Below are 6,939 nucleotides of genomic sequence, written 5' to 3' on the forward strand. Positions count from 1 at the left end.
TGTGCATTAATTTTGTATCCTGCTACTTTACCCAATTCATTGATTAGCTCTAGTAGTTTTCTGGTAGCATCTTTACGATTCTCTATGTATAGTATCATGCCATCGGCAAACAGCGACAGTTTTACTCTTCTTTTCCAATTTGGATTCCTTTTCTTTCTTTTTCTTCCCTGATTGCTGTGGCTAAAACTTCCAAAACTATGTTGAATAATAGTGGTGAGAGTGGGCAACCTTGTCTTGTTCCTGATCTTAGTGGAAATGGTTTCAGTTTTTCACTATTGAGGACAATGCTGGCTGTGGGTTTGTCATATATGGCCTTTATTATGTTGAGGAAAGTTCTCTCTATGCCTACTTTCTGCAGGGTTTTTATCATAAATAGGTGTTGAATTTTGTTGAAAGCTTTCTCTGCATCTATTGAGATAATCATATGGTTCTTCTTCAATTTGTTAATATGGTGTATCACATTGATTGATTTGCATATATTGAAGAATCCTTGCATTCCTGGAATAAACTGCAGTTGATCATGGTGTATAATCCTTTTAATGTGTTGTGGGATTCTGTTTGCTAGTATTTTGTTGAGGATTTTTGCATCTATGTTTATCAGTGATATTGGTCTGTCGTTTTCTTTCTTTGTGACATCTTTGTCTGGTTTTGGTATCAGGGTGATGGTGGCCTCGTAGAATGAGTTTGGGAGTGTTCTTCCCTCTGCTAGAATTTGGAAGAGTTTGGGAAGGATAGGTGTTAGCTCTTCTCTAAATGTTTGATAGAATTCGCCTGTTAAGCCATCTGGTCCTGGGCTTTTGTTTGTTGGAAGATTTTTAATCACAGTTTCAATTTCAGTGCTTGTGATTGGTCTATTCATATTTTCTATTTCTTCCTGGTTCAGTCTCAGCACATTGTGCATTTCTAAGGATTTGTCCATTTCCCCCAGGTTGTCCATTTTATTGGCATACAGTTGCTTGTAGTAATCTCTCATGATCCTTTGTATTTCTGCAGTGTCAGTTGTTACTTCTCCTTTTTCATTTCTATTTATATTGATTTGAGTCTTCTCCCTTTTTTTCTTGATAAGTCTGGCTAATGGTTTATCAATTTTGTTTATCTTATCAAAGAACCAGCTTTTAGTTTTATGATCTTTGCTATCATTTCCTTCATTTCTTTTTCATTTATTTCTGATTTGATCTTTATGATTTCTTTCCTTCTCCTAATTATGGGGTCTTTTTGTTCTTCCTTCTCTAATTGCTTTAGGTGCAAGGTTAGGTTGTTTATTTGATATGTTTCCTGTTTCTGAAGGTAGGATTGTATTGCTATGAACTTCCCTCTTAGAACTACTTTTGCTGCATCCCATAGGTTTTGGATTGTCGTGTCTCCATTGTCATTTCTTTTTAGGTATTTTGTTATTTCCTCTTTGATTTCTTCAGTGATCACCTGGTTATTAAGTAGTGTATTGTTTAGCCTCCATGTGTTTGTATTTTTAATAGTTCTTTTCTTGTAATTGATATGTAGTCTCATAGCACTGTGGTCAGAAAAGATACTTGATATGATTTCAATTTCCTTAAATTTACCAAGGCTTCATTTGTCACCCAAGATATGATCTATCGTGGAGAATGTTCCATAAGCACTTCAGAAGAATGTGTATTCTGTTGCTTTTGGATGGAATGTCCTATAAATATCAATTAAATCCATCTTGTTTAATGTATCATTTAAAGCATGTGTTTCCTCATTTATTTTCATTTTGGATGATCTGTCCATTGGTGAAAGTTGGGTGTTAAAATCCCCTGCTATGATTGTGTTACTGTCAATTTCCCCTTTTATGGCTGTTAGCATTTGCCTTATGTATTGAGGTGCTCCTATATTGGGTGCATAAATATTTACAATTGTTATATTTTCTTCTTGGATCGATCCCTTGATCATTATGTAGTGTCCTTCTTTGTCTCTTGTAATGGTCTTTATTTTAAAGTCTATTTTGCCTGATATGTGAATTGCTACTCCAGCTTTCTTTTGATTTCCATTTGCATGGAATATCTTTTCGCATCCCCCACTTTTAGTCTGTATATGTCCCTAGGTCTGAAGTGGGTTTCTTGTAGACAGCATATATACAGGTCTTGCTTCTGTATCCATTCAGTGAGTCTGTATCTTTTGGGGGAGTATTTAATCCATTTACATTTAAGGTAATTATCGATATGTATGTTCCTATTCCCATTTTCTTAATTGTTTTGGGTTCGTTATTGTAGGTCTTTTCCTTCTCTTGTGTTTCCTGTCTAGAGAAGTTCCTTTAGCATTTGTTTTAAAGCTGGTTTGGTGGTGCTCAATTCTCCTAGCTTTTGCTTGTCTTTAAATGTTTTGATTTCTCCATCAAATCTGAATGAGATCCTTGCTGTGCAGAGTAATCTTGGTTGTAGGTTTTTCTCCTTCATCACTTTAAATATGTCCTGCCAGTCCCTTCTGACGTGCAGAGTTTCTGCTGAAAGATTAGCTGTTAACCTTATGGGGATTCCCTTGTGTGTTATTTGTTGTTTTTCCCTTGCTGCTTTTACTATGTTTTCTTGTATTTAATTTTTGACAGTTTGATTAATATGTCTTGGCATGTTTCTCCTTGGATTTATTCTGTATGGGACTCTCTGTGCTTCCTGGACTTGATTAACATTTCTTTTCCCATATAAGGGAAGTTTTCAACTATAATGTCTTCAAATATTTTCTCAGTCGTTTTCTTTTTCTCTTCTTCTTCTGGGACCTATATATTTCAAATGTTGGTGCGTTTAATGTTGTCCCAGAGGTCTCTGAGACTGTCCTCAATGATTTCCATTCTTTTTTCTTTATTCTGCTCTGCAGTAGTTATTTCCACTATTTTATCTTCCAGGTCACTTATCCGTTCTTCTTCCTCAGTTATTCTGCTATTGATCCCTTCTAGAGAATTTTTAATCTCATTTATTGTTTTGTTCATCACTGGTTTTTTTTTTTGCTCTTTAGTTCTTGGTCCTTGTTATATGTTTCTTTTATTTTCTCCATTCTATTTCCAAGATTTTGGATCATATTTACTATCATTATTCTGAATTCTTTTTCAGGTATACTGCCTATTTCCTCTTCATTTGTTATGTCTGGTGGGTTATTATTTTGCTCCTTCATCTGCTCTGTGTTTCTCTGTCTTCTCATTTTGCTTAACTTACTGTGTTTGGGGTCTCCTTTTCTCAGGCTGCAGGTTCATAGTTCCTGTTGTTTTTGGTGTCTGTCCCCAGTTGCTAAGATCTATTACATGGAGTTGGGAGGTCTCTTGTGGACCAGTGTCCTGAAGTTGGCTCTCCCACCTCAGAGGCACAGCACTGACTCCTGGCTGGAGCATGAAGAGCCTTTCATCCACACTGCTCAGAATAAAAGGGAGACTAAATAGAAAGAAAGAAAGAGGAGAAAATAAAATAAAGTAGAATAAAATAAAGTTATTAAAGAAAAAATAATTATTAAGAAAAAAATTCTTTAAAAAAAAGGATGGACAGACCCCTAGGGCAAATGGTGAAAGCAAAGCTATACAGACAAATCACACGTAGAAGCATACACATACACACTCACAAAAAGAGAAAAAGGGAAAAAAATGATATATCTTTGCTCCCAAAGTCCATCTCCTCAATTTGGGATGATTCATTGTCTATTCAGGTATTCCACAGATGCAGGGTACATCAAGTTGACTGTGGAGATTTAATCCTCTGCTCCTGAGGATGCTGGGAGAGTTTTCCCTTTCTCTTCTTTGTTCGCTCAGCTCCTGCAGTTCAGTTTTGGATCTGGCCCTGTCTCTGCGTGTAGGTCACCTGAGGGTGTCTTTTCTTGGCTCAGACAGGGCGGGGTTAAAGGAGCAGCTGATTCAGGGGCTCTGGCTCACTCAGGCCGGGGGAGGGAGGAGTACAGATGCGTGGCGAGCCTGCGGCGGCAGAGGCCTGCGTGACGTTGCACCCGCCTGAGGTGCGCCGTGCGTTCTCCCGGGGAAGTTGTCCCTGGGTCACGGGACCCTGGCAGTGGCGGGCTGCGCAGGCTCCCGGGAGGGGAGGTGTGGATAGTGACCTGTTCTTGCACACAGGCTTCTTGGTGGCGGCAGCAGCAGCCTTAGCGTCTCACGCCTGTCTCTGGGGTCCGCGCTTTTAGCCGCAGCTCACACCCATCTCTGGAGCTCCTTTAAGCAGCGCTCTTAATCCCCTCTCCTCGCGCACCAGGAAACAAAGAGGCAAGAAAAAGTCTTTTGCCTTTTCGGTAGCTCCAGACTTTTTCCCGGACTGCCTCCCGGCTAGTCTGGCACACTAACCCCTTCAGGCTGTGTTCAAGGCGCCAACCCCAGTCCTCTCCCTGCGCTCCAAACGAAGCCCAACCCTCAGCTCCCAACCCCGCCCACCCCAGAGGGTGAGCAGACAAGCCTCTCAGGCTGGTGAGTGCAGGTTGTCACCGATACTTAGTGCAAGAAACTCTCCGCTTTGCCCTCCGCACCCCTGTTGCTGTGCTCTCCTCCATGGTGCCGAAGCTTCCCCTCTCCGCCTCCCGCGGTCTCTGCCCACGAAGGGGCTTCCTAGTGTGTGGAAACCTTTCCCTCCCACTGGTGCAGGTCCCGTCCCTATCCTTTTGTCTCTGTTTATTCTTTTTTCTTTTGCCCTACCCAGGTATGTGGGGAGTTTCCTGCCTTTTGGGAGGTCTGAGGTCTCCTGCTAGCGTTCAGAACACACTCCTAGGTGTTCTGTAGGAGTTGTTCCACCGGTAGATGTATTTCTGGTGTATCGTTGGGGAGGAAGGTGATCTCCACGTCTTAGTCCTCTGCCATCTTGAAGCTCTTCCTCCGGATTGTTTTTAAGTCATTTAACCTCTCTAGAGCTTAATTTTTCTAACAGAATAATTGATTAAAATATCTACTCACTGGATGGTTGGAAGAATTAAGAAACAAAAAGAAGTATACATAAAGTTTTGTACACAGGTATTATTACTTTTATTGTTATCATTACTATGTTATCACTAATAGTGTTAATCATTAAATATCATTTGTATACCAAGAAAAATAGAATATTATAGTTATAAAAAACACTGCTGGGTAATTGATAATGTTAGTGTGTTAAAAGCTGAGGCTTTTTAATCGTAACTTTTTTTTTAGACTTTCTGAATGACTTTGGGAAAATAATTTCTTGTCACTTTGTTGGGTTTCGTTCTCCCATCGCATAAGTGGCATTTGCTGCCTGCCCAACTTTATTCATCGATCACTGAACTTGATACAATTCAGGAGATGAGAGAGCTCTGGGCTGGTGACTGAGCAAGGGAATTTACAAGACTTTTTCAGCTGAGGAGGTAAAGAGTCTCCCCCTAGTGTTGATCTTTGTGCAGAAGGATCTAAACCGCATTTCAGGCTCTTTACGGGGGCTTTTTGGTTTAGTCTTATTCTCAGGAATGAAGTGTGACTTTTGGGGGTAAGAGTTCAGAGTCCCAATTCTACAGCAGCATAAGTGGGGATTTATCTAACATATTAAGTGTTTTATATGAGCTACGGATGAATGTAGCCACACACTGTCAAATAGCTATATAGTCACACATGTTCTGCCCATTTTTCTTTTAACCATTTAGTTTTAAGATGCTTGACCCTTCATCAGTTCAAGATTAATAGTAATTACTCTATGATCCAGGAAAGGATTGACTTGAGCAACGCTGGATAAGTAAAGAAAGGAAATTAGTTTTCACTGGGTACCTACTAAGTGACAAGTTCCTTAGCAATCATCATCATTTCAATTCACATAATGAGTTTTAAGGCAGGTATCAGTTTACTCATAGATATGAGATCTGAGGCTCAGAGAGCTTAAGGGGCTTACCCAATTACTACACAACAAATACATGATAGCTGTAGTCTTCAAGCCCTACATGCTCTGTCCTTTACACTTTGCTGCTTAACCTGCTGCCCTTGGCCTCTCAGAGGGCCCAATATGGTGCCTCAACAGTTCAAGCCTCCACCCAGTAGAGGCTGATACTGCATGTTTCTCTGTATTCTTTCCTTCGTTCAGTTAACTTACCAGTCCTAGCTTTAGGGGCTCTGTTCTTCGATAGTTAGCCTGATAAATTCCTGGTGTTACTATTCACAGGTAGTATTTTGGTTTATGCTTAATATTTTTTTGATTCACATGCATTTTAATGACATAATTATTTTTGTGCTACGTGGTAATTGATCATATATGGTAAGCAACTGACATACATGGTTCATAGATATGACTTTCTAGAGCCTAATCAGGTTTCTGGTTTTGCTTTCTACATATTTGGCCACCTATAATAAACATCCATGTTGATAACATTTCCTGATACCAGGTTCTGTCTAATTCCTAACATTTTTTTAAATTTAAATTAAAAATTTTTTTACCAGTCTCTGCTGTACAGCAAAGTGACTCAGTTATACGCATATAGACATTCATCTTTTAAAATATTCTTTCCATTATGGTTTATCACAAGATACTGACCATAGTTCCCCATGCTATACTATAGGACCTCGTTGTTTATCCATCTTATATATAGTAGTTTACATCTGCTAATCCCACACTGCCAGTCCTCCCCTCCCCCACCCCCTCCCCCTTGGCAACCACAAGTCTGATCTCTATGTCTGTGAGTCTGTTTCTGTTTCACAGATATGTTCATTTGTGCCATATTTTAGAGTCAACATATAAGTGATATCATGTGGTATTTATCTTTCTCTTTCTGACTTACTTCACTTAGTATGATAATCTCTGGTTACATCATGCTGCTGCAAATGGCATTAGTTTGTTCTTTTTTATAGCTGACTAGTATTCCATTGTATACATGTATGGTTTGTGAATAATATTCTCAGTCTCTTCACCCAAAAGGGTGGCGCCATAGATAGAATTGTAGAAAATTAGAGCCAGATGGGGCATTGTTTAAAATATCCTTGTTTTGGGCTTCCCTGGTGGTGCAGTGGTTAAGAATCAG

The sequence above is a fragment of the Neophocaena asiaeorientalis genome, unplaced genomic scaffold (assembly GCF_003031525.2).
Source record: "Neophocaena asiaeorientalis asiaeorientalis breed wild unplaced genomic scaffold, Neophocaena_asiaeorientalis_V1.1 scaffold134, whole genome shotgun sequence".
Taxonomy (NCBI): Eukaryota; Metazoa; Chordata; class Mammalia; order Artiodactyla; family Phocoenidae; genus Neophocaena; species Neophocaena asiaeorientalis.